The following is a 17,363-nucleotide window of genomic DNA, read 5'->3' as shown; positions in this document are numbered from 1 at the left end:
TACAGGCAAGCGTCTGTGAACAATCTATGAAAAAGTTGGCGTAAGAGAGAGTCATTTTTATCCTTTATTGTCATGTCTTTTGACAAGTTTCCCTCTCAAAGACAAAATAGTAGCAACGTACAGTGAATTTAATTTGATATGAAATGAGAGCAGAGGTTTAGAATCTGGTTCTTATATAAACTATTTTTTCTGGCCCTTTTTTTTTTTTATTTATTTGCTTGCTTGCTTCCTTTCTTCTGTACAGTGTTGGCATCCATCTTAAATTTATTTCTTCCCATGGCAGATCTTCTGAACAGCCCATTTCAGAAACACCTGTCCAATCCTGTCTTAGCCACAACTAAAACTGAGCAATAATGCCTTGCATCATACAGTTTTTGATTAATCAACCTCTTCAACAAGGTTATAATTGTAGTGTGGTTACCTTACACCTTTCATTACATACTATTCATAGCCAATGTACTGTCTGTTGCAGATCACTATCTCTGCAACATCTTATGCCCTTGTTGAACTGGTTTCCCTGCCCCCCCCCCCCCCCCTTTTTTTTTTTTTTTTTTTTTTTTTTTACACACATCCTAACGATAGTCCCCACTGCATGACTTGTCTTGTCAAGCCTACTATTACTTGTTTCAGTCATAGCAGTAGTAAAAATTGACATTGAAGTGAGTCGCCTATTGGACCACACATGGCATATAATAGTTGATTTAAAACACTGATCAGATTTCTTGTTGCCAGAAAGACCACTATTTTATCTTAAATATCAAATGAACGCAAGCAGAGGAAATAAAAGATTTGCTACCCTGTTGCAGAGCATACGCTTCAGTTTGAAAGAAATGAAAATATATTAAACATTCTACAGCTTGCCTTTCCCTCCTCTAGTTACATTTCCTGCTTCTAATCCTCCAGTCATTTCCTTGTGATATTTCTTTCCATTATCCATCCTCCTTTACTTTCCATGCTTCTCTTTTACAATTTGTTTTTTTTTCTTTTTTTTCTTTTTGTCTGCCATTTTTGGACATCTGTGTCTGATCTGTACTCCCATATTTCCTCTTGTTATATCTGACTTGTCAGTTACCCTCTCTGCCTCCTTTTCATTCGTCAGGTTTTTAGATCTTGTCTTCCACTGATATTTCATGGTCAACTTTCGTTATTCTGTGGTGTGGCGTGTACTGTGGGAATTCCCATTACAATTGCATCATTCCATTGCCTTTGAAGCATTTCCCCATTTTTAAAAATTAAGAAAGATTCTCTCTTAAATTTTGCTGACTATATCAGCTTATGGTTGTATCTATGAATCCTGTGGTCTTTCATTTAATGTACGCTTTTTTCATTCAGTATGTAGTTTGTTAAATCATCTGTAGGTTTCGAAAGCAACAGATAAAATTATTACTTAACTGCTTGGTTTGTAACTTCAATGAAATTGGCACTTCCCCAAGAATACTGCTCTAATGAAAGACTGCTTTTATTTGTTGTTGCCCATGTCTGAGTAACATAAATCTGACAGAGCAAGTAGAGTTTATTGTGAATTTTTTTGAGTGTAGGCCTACTTCTGAAATATTTTGTGACCAAATCATTCAAGAGGCAATTAAACATTGCAATGGAGTTCATAGTAACTGTTCAGAGACAATGCTTTGCATTACTGTCTAATACAACCATGGAATTGTTATGCAAATGTCAGGTTTTTAACACCAACTGTCTATTCAAGATAGTTCATTATTCTTGTAGTCACCTTTGATAGGTGCACATAATGGTATGTCTGTGGCTGTAAGATAAATCTCAGTAGATTGTAGATTGTATTTTATTGGTCCTGTTGTCTACATAGCAGCTTATGCATAAGACATTGGACAAGTCAAGTTATAAATATACAGGCCGAAAGTAATTTCAAGGCATACATATTTAAGCTTACAATAATACACTTTACACACAAGTATTTATATAACACATTTCATAAATTTAAATATTCTTCAATGGAATAAAAGCAGTGATGCTGTAAATATGACTTTAGAGATTTTCCAAATGTATTGACCTCAGTGATAGCTTTTATGTTTTCAGGAAGTTTGTTATAAAGCTTAACTCCCATGTGAAAAGTACCTTTTTGGCACAGTGCTGTGCTGATTTGAGTCATATGTAAGTTCCTGTTTTGTCTGGTAAAGTGCTCATGTATATCACAGTTTTTTTGTAGCCTCTGGTCCTTGCCTATTACATTTAATTTAAAGAACAAAAGGGTTTCCATAAGGTATACACACGGTAATGGGGGAATACCAGATTTCTTAAACAGGGGTTTACAAGAGTCTCTAGGCTTGCACCCAAACAAGATTCTAATGGCCCTTTTTTGTAGTTTAAAAGTGCTATTAGCTATTTTAGAGTTTCCCCGGAAGGTGACCCCATATCTAAAACGAGAATGAAAGTACGCATGATATGCATTCATTACTGTTTTCTCACTACAGCATGATTTTGATGAACAAAGAAGATAACATGTTTTGCTCAGTTCTGTATTGAGACATTCAATATGCTTATTCCATCTGATGTTACTCTGCAGCCAAAGACCTAAGAATTTGGTTTCAGTACTGTTACCAACTGGTTCGTCATTGATAGAGACTGATGGGATAAACATGTCCTTGTTAGGAACATTGTGGAATTTTAGAGCAACGGTTTTCTTGCTGTTTATTACAAGCTGATTACTCTGTGCCCAGCTGCTAAGTTGTTTCGTGACCGTGTTTACTGTCTGCTGTAACTGTTCATCGTCGTCTCCTTTTAGTAGAATCGTGGTGTCATCTGCAAATATGATTGATTTGTGTGCATCAATATTTAAGCTTAGATCATTTATGTACAGAAGAAACAGAAGGGGTCCCAATACGGATCCTTGGGGTACACCACATTTTATTTGTTTATAGTCAGATAAGTGATCAGATACAGTTTTTAGTTCAATATTTGTGTGCTTGACGCACACTGCCTGCATACGATTTGTCAGGAAGGAACTGATCCACTTGTTGGACAGACCTCGAATACCATATCTTTCTAGCTTTGATAGCAGAATTTTATGGTCCACCATGTCAAAAGCTTTTGACAAGTCAATAAAGACTCCTATTGTTTCCTGTTTTTTGTCCATCAGGTTAAGGATGGAATTGATGCACTCATAGACAGCAGTTGTCGTTGACCTCTTATTTCTGAATCCATGTTGTTCATTACATAGGATGCTGTTTTTATTTATAAATTTCATAAGTTTCTCATACATAACTTTTTCCAGTACTTTAGAGATGCAGGAGGAAATTGTGATGGGTCTGTAGTTATTTACATTGTCTTTATCCCCTTTTTTATATACAGGAATAACTTTTGATGTTTTTAACACATCAGGGAAAGTGCCTGCCTGAAGTGAGCAGTCGCATAAATGTGTGAGTACTTCAATTAGGTTTGATGCGCTCTCTTTTAACATTGTTGCAGGTATACCATCAATACCTGCCGATTTGGAATTTTTTAGTCCTTTTATTGCTTTAGCTACTTCATCTTGTGAAACAGAACTGATGTACATTGATCCTCTACATGTACTTATTTTATATTCATTTGCCTGGATGCTCTTAAAGTTTGATTGTAACATATTTTCAGCAGTGAAAAAGTTGTTAAATGTGTTAGCTACTTCTAAGGGGTTTGTTACTTTTTTATTTTTATGTGATAGTGTTATATTTTTCCAAGGTTGTCTGTATTCTCCACATTCTTTTTTTATAACACTCCACATAGCCTTTGATTTATTAGCTGAATTATAAATGATTTCATCATTATGCATTATTTTTGCTGCTTTTATTACTTTTCTTAATATTTTGGAGTATTTTTTATAGTATGCGCGTACTACAGGTGAGGAATTTTTTGAGTTACATATTTCATGAGGTAGTCTTTTCTTCTGGCATGAAACCCTTATTCCCTTTGTGATCCAGCTGTTTGTTCTAGAGTTTCCCCGTATGGTTAATGTTTTCAGTGGGAATGCAAGTTCAAAGAAATGGGTTAATGTATCAATGAAAGTGTCGAATTTTTCATTTATATCGTTCATTTTGTACACTCCTAGCCATTTTTCTTTCTGTAATAAGTTGTTGAAGTAGTTCACATTATGCTGATTATAGCTTCGATATGCTGTTCTAAGAGACATGTTGTTAATAATACTGCCCTTGTACTTTTATGCTTAATATTTGAGCAAGATGATCACTAAAACCTGCATTGAAAATTTTTAGTGAGGTGCTGTGTAAACTCTTCTTTACTAGATGCTGATCAAGAGCTGTTTGACAAGTTTCTGATACTCGGGTAGCTGCTTTTACTTCAGCCTTTAAATTGTAGGACGTTGCAAGGTTCAAAATGGTCTCCCTATTTCCACTATTCAGGAGGAAGTCAATATTGAAGTCACCACAGATTATCAATTCACAATCTATTTTATTTACTTTATTTAGCAATGACTCCATATTGTTTAAGAAAAGTTCAAAATTCCCGGACGGTGATCGGTAAACTGTAGCAATAACCAGGTTGAACTGAGTAATTTTTATAGCTGCAATTTCATAATCCTTTTCGACATTTGCCCTAGTTAAGTCAGGTAGTGTAATAAAATCTACATTTTCCTTTGTGTAAATTGCTACCCCACCCTGTTTGCTGTTTTTCCTGCAGTAGCAAGCAGCCAAGACAAATTTGTTTATTTTCGTATTCTGGATTAATTCTGGGTTAAGCCAGTGCTCAGAAATGCATAACACTGAGATATCATTAAGTTCATGTGTTAATAGAACGTTAATTTCATCGATCTTATTACGCAGGGATTGCACATTATGGTGATAAATTTTTAGTTCGGGCGTATTCACGATTTGGTAATTGGGAATCATATTTACAGCATCATATACCTCTAGTTTAAATTAGGAACGTCAGCAGATTTTATTAATGTGTATTATCATCTTTTTAGAGCGTGATAACCTCTTTTGTAGGAATCAACATGTACTCTGCAATCAGTGACCTTATTAAACTTACATCTTTTTTAAACCATCCTTATTACCAATGGCCACCCAGTTCCCAGTTGCCTGTATGATGGCTTCCAGGGTGAACAAAAAATTTGGTTTTCAGTATTTCATATAATTATTGACCAAATTCAAAATGCTGTCATAATCTGCTCATTAAGAGGTATAATCTAGCGTTATAGCATTAGAATGTTTGACGCAGTAGATTAAGGGGCATTCAAATTAAACCCGGTCACTAGTGTAAAGTAACGGTAATGATTTTATGGCACATTTATCCCATTGTGACACTAACTGGTCGATTCCATCCTTGAATCAGCCAGTAGGCTGCTGTCTGATCCAGTCCTGGACCCAGCCACACACTTCATTGTCCATTGCGAATCAATGTCTTCAAATAGCTTGCTTTAGATGTCCAAACACGTGAAAGTCACGCTAAAGCATTCACTTCTGCAACCATATCCGGTGTGATGACACGGTGAGCCTGTCCAGGACAAGCATCATCTTCCAGTGACTCATGCCCCTTGAGGAATCGTTTGCGCCATTCCACAACCCTTCAACAACTGAGACTGTACTCACCGTAGACAGCCTTCGTCCGTTGATACATTTCACGGCCTCCAACTCCCTCTGCCACCAAAAATCAAATCACTCCTTGTTGTTCCTGCTTACTCACATGTGTGATCAGTAGTGGACAACAACTTGTGTGACCACCTTCTCTTCGGTGTGAAAACACACTGGCGCAATGCGACATCAAACGGTGCGCACACATCAGTCTCTCTACCAATAGATGGCACCACCATACCCTCAGTTACATGGTGCCACCATATGTGCAAGGTGTAAGGCAAAGATGCGCTGACCAGGTTTCATTTGAATGAACCTCATATTAAAGTTAGAAGTTGTGTGTAAGTCGTGGGGCAACATAACTCAAGACATGCAAGTAACCAGGCTTTATTCATCTAGTAATTGATAATGAGAGCACTAAGGCGATTTACAACAAACTTTACACATAGTTTCAAAACTTTGCTCACTGACATCTGTCACAAAATAATGCAAGGAAAACAGTTTATCACATGCATGCAGTAAAACTTCAGCATTAGGAATGACATTTCAGTTTATTACTACTTTACTATTTACTCTATTCTCAACACGTTTTGCAGATTGTAGCCACATGTACTTCTGGCTGTAGCCATATGTACTTCTGACAGATTGTACTTTCTTAATTATATGACTGTACGACATCTAGTTCTTGAGATATGAGTTCATAAACATGGAGATGCATGACAAACTAGATTGTCGTAAAATAGAGCACAAATTACTTGGACTACTCTCATCCAGTGTTTGATGATAACAACACTTAGTGACTTTCAAGAAATTTTAAACATAATTTCAAACCTTTCTAAACCTTTTCTCCCTTAATAGTTCACACAGAATAATGAAAACAGTTTATCACCTTCTAAGTATTTGTTGTATGTGGAGTAAAACTTCATCAGGCATGATGTTTTAATTTATTATTTATTACTATTGGCTCTATTCACTCCTCATTTTGCAGACAGTCTCCACATATATCTTGGAAGATAATTTAAAATTATATTGTTGTGTGGCACTTAGTGTAGGATAAAAAGGAGAGTTTCAAAAATATGTAAATAATTCTCAGTATCAATTGTGTGAATGTTTATAGAATTAAAAAAGCTTGGTTGGAAGGTAGTTCTCATATGTCTCTACTTTGGAGTTTGATTCCTGAAAGCCTTGAGTGCAGGGTGTTTAAACTCCCATTTATCCTAATCACGTTTATCCGAAATCCACTTTATCCGAACAAATTTCGATTTTTGTGGCTCACATTGGCACTCTCTGATGCTTCATGCAGTTATGCTATTGACTAGCTAGACTGACACTTGATGAGTTTCAACTTGTCTGCGCCTGGAGCCATGCATTCGCTGGTGTTTTTCGGCAGTCTACTGCTAATCAGTGCACTGGCATGTGTCAAAAGTCCAAGTGCTACCAATTTGTGCTTGTGTTGGTCGAAGTTTTAGCATGTTTCTTGTTCGTATTGCGTGATTTCGTGCCATTGCCATCTATTGGAACTCTTTGGAAGTACAGTATGTACAGTATTGTTATATGCAGTGCAACATAGCCCTGTCGAAACTGAATATGAGAGTGTGGTGCCAGACACTTTCTGCCTGTTGTCGGTAAACTAGACGAAGCCAAGCGTTTAACATTTACAGTGAACGTACAGCATGCTGTTGTGTTGCTGTGTGGGCTTTGGCAGGTCAGGGGAGAGGGGATAGATGTATCAAATGTTTTCATTCAATGGCTGTTACAGCCTGGTTTCAGAAATCTAAAGGTTTGTGTAGTGCATCTTGAGTGTTGTCAAGTCGTGCATCTGTGTGCCTTTGATTTAACATTTCGTGCTCGTGCTACATGCATTAAAATGTCCAGAGATAAAAGTGGCCAAAAACCAAAAAAGAATCAGTCGAGTGTCGGGTAAAAAAAAAAAAAAAAAAAAAAAAAAAAACTGAATGTGACTACAGGCGCGAAACGAAAAATGATTGTGATCTTGTTGGAAACAAAACATTCGCACTTCGCAGAGAACTGATGCTGGTGAGCCACTCGTGCAGGCTGCTGTGGATTTGAACGTCAGTAGGTGTATGATTACTGATTAGAAGACAAGTCAATTAGAAATTCAAAAATTTTGTTCCATGCAAGTGTCAAGCAGCGCAGTGAAATCTCAAAAAACAATGAGAAAAGGTGCACATCCTCAGTTAAAAGAGACCTTATTTTTGTGGCACTAACAAATAAGAGCCAAATGTGTGTCAGTTTCAGGTCCTCTACTTCGTTAAAAAGCGATGACTTGTTATGAGCTGATTGAAGGGCGGCAGCTGAATGAGTATTCAAGCTGGTGTGTAGAATCTATGAAACTGCCGACATACCATCAGACTTTTGGGCATTAAAAGAGCAGGGCAGCATGAATGGTCATAGGTTTATTTGACCTGCGGGAGAGTTTCACATGTACAACTACACACTGTACCACAGCGAGGTGCATGGCAGAGAGTACGTCTCACTGTACCAGTTATCAAGGCTTTTTCCTGTCCCATTCATCTATGGAGCGCAGGAAAAATGATTTTATAAATGCCCATGTGCATGCTGTAATTAATCTAATCTTATCCTCATGATCTGTATGGGAGCAATATGTTGTTGTTGTTGTTGTTGTTGTTGTTGTGGTCTTCAGTCCTTAGAATGGTTTGATGCAGCTCTCCATGCTACTGTATCCTGTGCAACCTTATTCATCTCCCAGTACTTACTGCAACCTACATCCTTGTGAATCTGCTTAGTGTATTCATCTCTTGGTCTCCCTCTACAATTTTTACCTTCTACACTGCCCTCCAATGCTAAATTTGTGATCCCTTGATGCCTCAGAACATGTCCTACTAACCGTTCCCTTCTTCTTGTCAAGTTGTGCCACAAACTCCTCTTCTCCCTAATTCTATTCAATACCTCCTCGTTAGTTATGTGATCTACCCATCTAATCTTCAGCATTCTTCTGTAGCACTACATTTTGAAAGCTTCTGTTCCCTTCTTGTCCAAACTATTTATCGTCCATGTTTCACTTCCATACATGGCTACTCTCCATACAAGTACTTTCAGAAATGACTTCATGACACTTAAATCTATAGTTGCTGTTAACAAATTTCTCTTCTTCAGAAATGCTTTCCTTGCCATTGCCAGTTTACACTTTATATCCTCTCTACTTCGACCGGCATCAGTTATTTTGCTCCCCCACATAGCAAAATTCATTTACTACTTTAAGTGTGCCATTTCCTAATCTAGTTCCCTCAGCATCACCCGTCTTAATTCGGCTACATTCCATTATCCTCATTTTAGTTTCGTTGATGTTCATATTATATCCTCCTTTCAATACACTGTCCATTCCGTTCAGCTGCTCTTTAAAGTCCTTTGCTGTCTCTGACAGAATTACAATGTAATCAGTGAACCTCAAAGTTTTTATTTCTTCTCCATGGATTTTAATACCTACTCCGAATTGTTCTTTTGTTTCCTTCACTGCTTGCTCAATATACAGATTGAATAACATCGGGGAGAGGCTACAACACTGTCTCCCTCCCTTCCCAACCACTGCTTCCCTTTCATGCCCCTCGACTCTTATAACTGCCATCTGCTTTCTGTACAAATTGTAAATGGCCTTCCGCTCCCTGTATTTTACCCCTGCCACCTTTAGAATTTGAAAGAGAGTATTCCAGTCAACATTGTCAAAAGCTTTCTCTAAATCTACAGATGCTAGAAACGTAGGTTTGCGTTTCCTTAATCTTTCTTGTAAGATAAGTCGTAAGGTGAGTATTGCCTCGCGTGTTTCAACATTTCTACGGAATCCAAACTGATCTTCTCCGAGGGGGCTTCTACCAGTTTTTCCATTCGTCTGTAAAGAATTCGCGTTAGTATTTTGCATCTGTGACTTATTAAACTGATAGTTCGGTAATTTTCACATCTGTCAACACCTGCTTTCTTTGGGATTGGAATTATTATATTCTTCTTGAAGTCTGAGGGTATTTCGCCTGTCTCATACATCCTGCTCACCAGATGGTAGAGTTTTGTCAGGACTGGCTCTCCTAAGGCTGTCAGTAGTTCCAATGGAATGTTGTCTACTCCCGGGGCCTTGTTTCGACTTAGGTCTTTCAGTGCTCTGTCAAACTCTTCACGCAGTATCGTATCTCCCATTTCATCTTCATCTACATCCTCTTCCATTTCCATAATATTGTCTTCAAGTAAATCGCCCTTGTATAGACCCTCTATATACTCCTTCCACCTTTCTGCTTTCCCTTCTTTGCTTAGAACTGGGTTGCCATCTGAGCTCTTGATATTCATACAAGTGGTTCTCTTTTCTCCATAGGTCTCTTTTAATTTTCCAGTAGGCAGTATGTATCTTACCCCTAGTCATATATGCCTCTACATCCTTACATTTATCCTCTAGCCATCCCTGCTTAGCCATTTTGCACCTCCTGTCGATCTCATTGTTTGACATTTGTATTCCTTTTTGCCTGTTTAATTTGCTGCATTTTTATATTTTCTCGTGCAATATTTCGAGGTAGTCATTATGTAAAACTGGCTCTTGAAACTTTGTTAGTAGATTTTCTAAGGATAGTTTCTACCTGTCACCAAGAGTCCGCCAGTTCTGTTCTTTCAACATCTCGGTGAAACTCTCTCGCAGGTCAGATAAACCTATGACCATTCATACTGCCCTGCTCTTTTAACGTTCAATATCCCCTGCAAGTCCTATTTGGTACAGGTCCCACGTACTTGAGCAGTATGCTAGGCTGGATTGCACAAGTGATTTGTAAGCAATCTCCTTTGTAGACTGATTGCATTTCCCTAGTATTCTACAAATAAATGTGAAGTCTGCTACCTGCTTTGGCCACAACTTAGCCTATGTGATTCTTCGTCTTCACATCGCTACTAAGTGCTACACCCAAATGTTTGAGAGCGTTTACACAGTTCAACAGTAACTCACTTAATATTATGTTATAGGATGCTTTTTTCGTTTTTTGAAGTGCACAATTTTTGAAAATTCACACAATTCCAAAAGCAAGCAAAAGCAGAAAAGTAAGAGAACGCTATCACAATTAACTTAACAACTCAAGCAGCCAAGCTGTTGACCTGAGTAATGTCCAGAAGAATGGATGAGAAAATTGATGATCTGTTAGATGAAAATCATTTTGGCTTTATGAAAAGGTAAACACTGTAGAAATGAGATCTGAAATTGCACTTGATAATGGAAGTGAGACTGAAGAAAAGTAAAGACATGCTCATAGGATTTGTAAAATGGTGAAATACGTATGAAATTCAGAGAAAAATAGGGCCAAGCTATAGGGAAAGACAGGTAGTGTACAATATGTACAGGAACCCATCTCTAACAATAAGATTGGAAAACCAAGAATGAAGTTCTCAGATTAAATAGTGTGTAAGGCAGGGATGCAGTTTTTCACCTCTACTGTTAAACTACATGTATACGGTGATGAAGCAATGACAAAAATAATAGAAAGATTCAAGAGTGGGATTAAACTTCAGGGTGAAAGGATGTCAGTGATAAGATTCGTTGATGACATTGCTTACCCTCAATGGAGGTGAAGAAGAATTAGGCCATCTGTTGGATGAAATGAACAGTCTATTGAGTACAGAATTGGGACTGTGAGTAAACTGAGGAAAGACAAAAGTAATGAGAAGTAGTAGAAATGAGAATAGTGAGAAAATTATCATAAAAGATTGTGATCACGAAGTAGATGAAGTTAGAAAATTCTGCTACCTTGGAAGCATAATAAACCGTGATTGACAAAGTGAGGAGGACATAGAAAGCAGACTAGGATAGCAAAATATGGCATTTCTGTCCAAAAGGAGTATACTAGTATGAAACATAGTCCTTAATTTGAACCGAGCGGGGTGGCGCAGTGGTTAGCACACTGGACTCGCATTCGAGAGGACGACGGTTCAATCCCGTCTCCAGCCATCCTGATTTAGGTTTTCCGTGATTTCCCTAAATCGTTTCAGGCAAATGCCGGGATGGTTCCTTTGAAAGGGCACGGCCGATTTCCTTCCCAATCCTTCCCTAACCCGAGCTTGCGCTCCGTCTCTAATGACCTCGTTGTCGACGGGACGTTAAACACTAACCACCACCACCACCACCACCTTAATTTGAGGAAGAATTTTGTAAGAATGTGTATGTTCGGAGCACAGCATTGTATGGTTGTGAACCTTGAGCAGTGGGGAAACTGGGATGGAAGAAAATCAGAGTGTTTGGGATGTGGTGCTATAGATGACTGTAGAAAATCAAATGAGCTGATAATAAGGTAAAGAATGGGGAGATTCTCCAGAGAATCTGCGAAGAACACATGGAGAACAATGTCAAGGAGAAGGAACATGATGATAGAACATATGTTAAGGCATCAGGGAATAACCTGCATGGTACTAGAGGGAGACATAGAGAGTAAATATTGTTCCATTCGTGAATGGAATAGCAAGGGGAGGACAATGTAATCTCCACCATACATTGTAAGACAGTTTGCTTAGTAAATGTGTAGAAAGTACCAGACACCACAGTCAGAGCTCCAGCCTCCTCTTTTCTTTTTACTTTTAATCCATTATTCACTTGAGGCTTCCTACAAATACATCTTAAGGCATTAAAACTTGTGGTGCTTAAGTTATGCTGACTATATTAATCAAGCACTTGAGAATGAGAGCGCTTACCAACTTCCAACAAACTTTATACCTCATCTTGATTCTTTTCAAAACATTTCCTTGCTAACATCGCACCCTCCCTCTTAGACACACGCACTGCAATGTTAGGCGCATCTAGATGAGCTAATTGACAGCCTAGAGCCTAGAATTGCTATGAGGCAAGGTGAATTTGATTCATGGCCAAATGCTTGCAGGTCTGCCAGTTTTCTGATGTTAATTGTTGTGTAAGTTAAAAGAAATTTGTAAAAGAGATGACAGAGAAATGAAGAAATGTATTGACATTAAAACCAAAATTTGTCAGTTGAAAGATTTGGGAAGGGGAAAACTGCTGCAAAACTAAGTACTGATTATGGTATTGGAATGTAGATTTTATGGGACACTGAAAAGAATAAGCAGAGAATACAAGATTTTGTTGGGAAATGTGGTTCTAGTTCTAGACCATGTGCATGGAAAAAGCATGAAGATTCAATGAATTAGATGCTGCTCTATTGCAGTGGTTTAATTTAAAATGAGCAGAAGGTGTCGTTTCATGCGTGATGTGTGCTGAAAAAGCCAAACTCTTCATGAAGCTCTACGGTTGGAGGCAGAATTTATTGCTTTATCTGGATGGCCAACAAACATTGTCGGGGGATATGTGAACTACTGTGAAGGAGAGCGGCTTAGTTCAAATATTATGGCAGCTGATTCCTTCTGGGAAGGGTTCCAGAAATTTATGGAAGAAGAGAATTTTGTACTAGATCAAATGTATACTGTGGACGAGAGTGGTCTGTATTGGAAATGTCTAGCAACCGGAATCCTTGTGTTTAAAAGCAAAGTTTGTGCTCCTGGATATAAGGGATCTAAAGAATGCATTAGAATTTTTTGCATTGCTAATGCTTCTGGGAACCACAAAGCGAAACTACCATTGATTGGGGGAGGGAATATCACAGCTAAGGATACAACCAAAAAGGAGTATGGTTGGATAGTGAAATTTTCAAAAATTGGTTTCACACATTTGTACCACAAGTTTGGAAATTTCAGGAAGAGGAGGGATTGCCATAGAAGGCTGCTCTGTTGTTTGATAATGCCCCTCACATCCCGATGAGGGTTCTCCAATCTGACGATGGTTTCATTGGAACTAAGTTTCTACCTGCTAATGTGACTGCCATTATACAGCCAATGGACCAAGGCATAATTGAATCAGTAAAATGGCACCACAGGACTGGTGTACTCAGAATGCTAGTTCATGAGGATGATTGGGTGGTGTTGTGGAAGAAGTTGATGGCAGTTCTAGCTGCCATACATAGGATTTCTGATGCCTGGCAGGAAGTCCAGCCACATAAACTAGTTCAATCATGGGGGAAAATTTTTCCATATGTAAAAACAAGTGATTTTCAAAGTATCGGTATTAAGAAATAACAGCTGCACAAATAATGAATCTGGCAATATGTTTAAATGGTTTTAAGATGTTAATGAAGAAAAGAGGCCAGAGATCCATGCACATAAATCCGCCTTCTAGTTCTTGAGTGATGCCAAAACAGTGACGACTGTGTCACAACACAGCAGAGTAAAGGACAGTGAATGTGATTGTGCATGAAGATAGTGACCTTATCAGTCATTGTGCCACATTGAAATGTTTCAGTACAATCCATTATTGCTGTAAGAAAAATTCAAAATGCTGTGCAAAGAAATCAGCTCCTCTCAGAACCAGATAAACTTCTCAGACTATTTTAAGAAATAAACAGGCCTACAGTACCTATGCACAGAAATTGTATAAACTTTTGAGCAAAGAATACACATTTGAAAATACTTTGATTATTCACGCATCTTCTCTCCCACATTACCCCGATAATAGAGTGTGCACTGTATATCATGTTGCACTTGTAGAAAAACTTGTTTTATAGAATTGATGGCTTCACACACAGCTAGTTTGAATTATATGTAGCACACATAATGCAAAGAGTTGTGCTGAATAATTCAGACAATGTTGAGGAGGCAGAAAATTTTAGTGATCAGGTAAAAATCACATAGTGAGTCCCATAGGGTTCAACTTTAAGTCATCTCCTAATCCTTTTGTGTGTGTGTGTGTGTGTGTGTGTGTGTGTGTGTGTGTGTGTGTGTGTGTGGGTGCGTGTGTGTGTGTGTGTGTGTGTGTGTGAGAGAGAGAGAGAGAGAGAGAGAGAGACCGACCTTCCACTTTTACATTCAACAAGCGGAATTATTACTTTTTGCAGTCAAGACGATTGTTATAATAAATCCCATTAGTGAAAAAACAAGAGAAGAGATTGTTAATGATGTTTTGTAGAGAGGTATTTTGCAGTTTTGTGAAAATAGACCATCCCTAAATTTTGGGAAAGCACAATATATTAAATTCTGTACAACAAATAGAGCCATCCCAAAAGCACATGTACAGCAGGAGTCTGTAAGTAGGGTAGGATGCCCCAAATTTTTAGGTGTGCATATTGATGAAAACTAAACTGGGAGAAGCAGGTCACTGAGCTTCTCAAACAGTTGAGTTCAGCTAATTTTACTATTTGCATAATTGCTAGACTTGGAAAGAAATGAAACAAACTTCTGACATAAATTACATATTTCCACTCAGTAATACCTTGTGAAATAATTTTCTGGGATAACTCAATAATTTCAGAGAGAGTATTGATTGCACAAAATCATGTAATAAGAATAGTATATGGTGTTCACACACATTTGTCGTGTAGGTACCTCTTCAAGAAATTCGACATGTCAGCTGTGCCATCACAATACATGTATTTGCTAATGAAATTCATTCACAAATAATCCATCACAATTTATGAAGAATAATGATATCCATATGTAAACACTTGAGAAAAAATGATCTTTATGATGCATTATTAAAACTATCAGTGGCTCATAAAGGAATTTGGTAAGCAGTAATGAAAATTTTTGGTCATTTGTCCAATACCATAAAATGTCTGACAAGTAATGAAGAAAATGTTAAATATAACCTAAAATCATTCCTCTTGGACAAATCCTTAGAGTTGAGGGATGAATTTCTATCTAAAAACTAGTAACCTGTCGAGAGAGAGAGAGAGAGAGAGAGAGAGAGAGAGAGAGAGAGAGAGAGAGAGAGAGAAAACTTGCTTTTAAGTATAGTTGCAGGAGCAGGATTTGAAAAGTGTGTTCATTAATACAAACACTAATAATGTATACATGTCCTGTAACTAGGTCATTCCACATCCTTTTAATAAAAGAATTGTTCAGGTGATCTATGGAACATACACTATGGGGTCAAAAGTATCCGGACACCTGGCTGAAAATAACTTAAAAGTTCGGGGCGCCCTCCATTGGTAATGCTGGAATTCAATCTAGTGTTGGCCCACCCTTAGCCTTGATGACAGCTTCCACTCCTGCAGGCATATGTTCAATCAGGTGCTGGAAGGTTTCGTGGGGAATGGCAGCCCATTCTCCAAGGAGTGCTGCACTGAGGAGAGGTGTCAATGTTGGTTGGTGAGGCCTGGCACAAAGTTGGCGTTGGGTAAAACATCCCAAAGTTGTTGTGTAGGATTCAGGTCAGGACTCTGTGCAGGCCAGTCCATTACAGGGATGTTATTGTCGTGTAAGTGCTCCGCCACGGGCCGTGCATTATAAAAAGGTGCTCGATTGTCTTGAAAGATGCAGTTGCCATCCCTGAATTGCTCTTTGACAGTGGGAAGCAAGAAGGTGCTTAAAACATCAATGTAGGCCTAGGCTGTGATAGTGCCACGCGAAACAACAAGGGCTGCACGCCCCATTCCTTGAGAAACATGACCACACTCTAACATCACCGCCTCCGAATTTTACTGCTTGCGCTACATGCACTGGCAGATGACGTTTATCGGGCATTCACCATACCCACACTCTGCCATCAGGTCGCCACATTGTGTACTGTGATTCATCACTCCACACAACATTTTTCCACTGTTCAGTTGTCCAATGTTTATGCTCCTTACATCAAACAAGGCATCGTTTGTCATTTACCGGCATGATGTGTGTCTTATGAGCAGCTGCTCAACCATTAAATCCAAGTTTTCTCACGTCCCGCCTAACTGTCATAGTACTTGCAGTGGATCCTGATGCAGTTAGGAATTCCTATGTGGTAGTCTGCATAGATGTCTGTCTATTATACACTACAATCATCTTCAACTGTAGGCGATCTCTGTCAGTCAACAGATGAGGTTGGCCTGTGCGCTTTTGTGCTGTATGTGTCCCTTCACGTTTCCACTTCACTACCACGTCGAACCCAGTGGACCTAGAGATGTTTAGGAATGCGTAAATATCTTGTACAGACGTATGATACAAATGACCCCCATCACCTGACCAAGTTCGAAGCCCATGAGTTCCACAGAGTGCCCTATTCTGCTCCCTCTCTCTCTCTCTCTCTCTCTCTCTCTCTCTCTCTCTATATATATATATATATATATATATATATATATATATATATATATATATATAATAGCGGGAAACAGTCCACGTGGGAAAAATATATCTAAAAACAAAGATGATGTGACTTACCAGACAAAAGTGCTGGTAGGTCGATAAACACACAAACAAACACAATCATACACACAAAATTCAAGCTTTCGCAACTAACCGTTGCTTCGACAGGAAAGAGAGAAGTAGAGGGAAAGACGAAAGGATGTGGGTATTAAGGGAGAGGGTAAGGAGTCATTCCAATCCCGGAAGCAGAAAGACTTACCTTAGGGGGCAAAAAGGACAGGTATTCACTCGCGCGCGCGCACACACACACACACACACACACACACACACACACACACACACACACACACACACACACACACATCCATCTGCACATACACAGACACAAGCAGACATTTGTAAAGGCAAAGAGTTTGGGCAGAGATGTCAGTCGAGGCAGAAGTACAGAGGCAAAGATGTTGTTGAAATACAGGTGAGGTATGAGCGGCGGCAAATTGAAATTAGAAATTAGCGGAGATTGAGGCCTGGCGGATAACGAGAAGAGAGGATATACTGAAGGGCAAGTTTCCATCTCCGGAGTTCTGACAGGTTGGTGTTAGTGGGAAGTATCCAAGTAACCCGGACGGTGTAACACTGTGCCAAGATGTGCTGGCCGTGCACCAAGGCATGTTTAGCCACAGGGTGATCCTCATTACCAACAAACACTGTCTGCCTGTG

At 38.7% G+C, this 17,363-nt stretch overlaps 1 protein-coding gene and 1 non-coding gene across 2 annotated transcripts in view; both read left to right on the top strand.

The window, feature by feature from the left end:
- The window catches only part of LOC124596394 (E3 ubiquitin-protein ligase RBBP6), a gene marked incomplete in the record, with an annotated part of 290,964 nt that overhangs the window by 59,464 nt on the left and 214,137 nt on the right, over window positions 1–17,363 (top strand).
- Trnaa-cgc lies at window positions 11,412–11,484 on the top strand. Its single transcript has one exon. It is a non-coding gene; the product is annotated as a tRNA-Ala (tRNA).

The sequence above is a fragment of the Schistocerca americana genome, chromosome 2 (assembly GCF_021461395.2).
Source record: "Schistocerca americana isolate TAMUIC-IGC-003095 chromosome 2, iqSchAmer2.1, whole genome shotgun sequence".
Lineage (NCBI taxonomy): Eukaryota > Metazoa > Arthropoda > Insecta > Orthoptera > Acrididae > Schistocerca > Schistocerca americana.
This window is presented reverse-complemented; position numbering and strand designations above follow the sequence as displayed.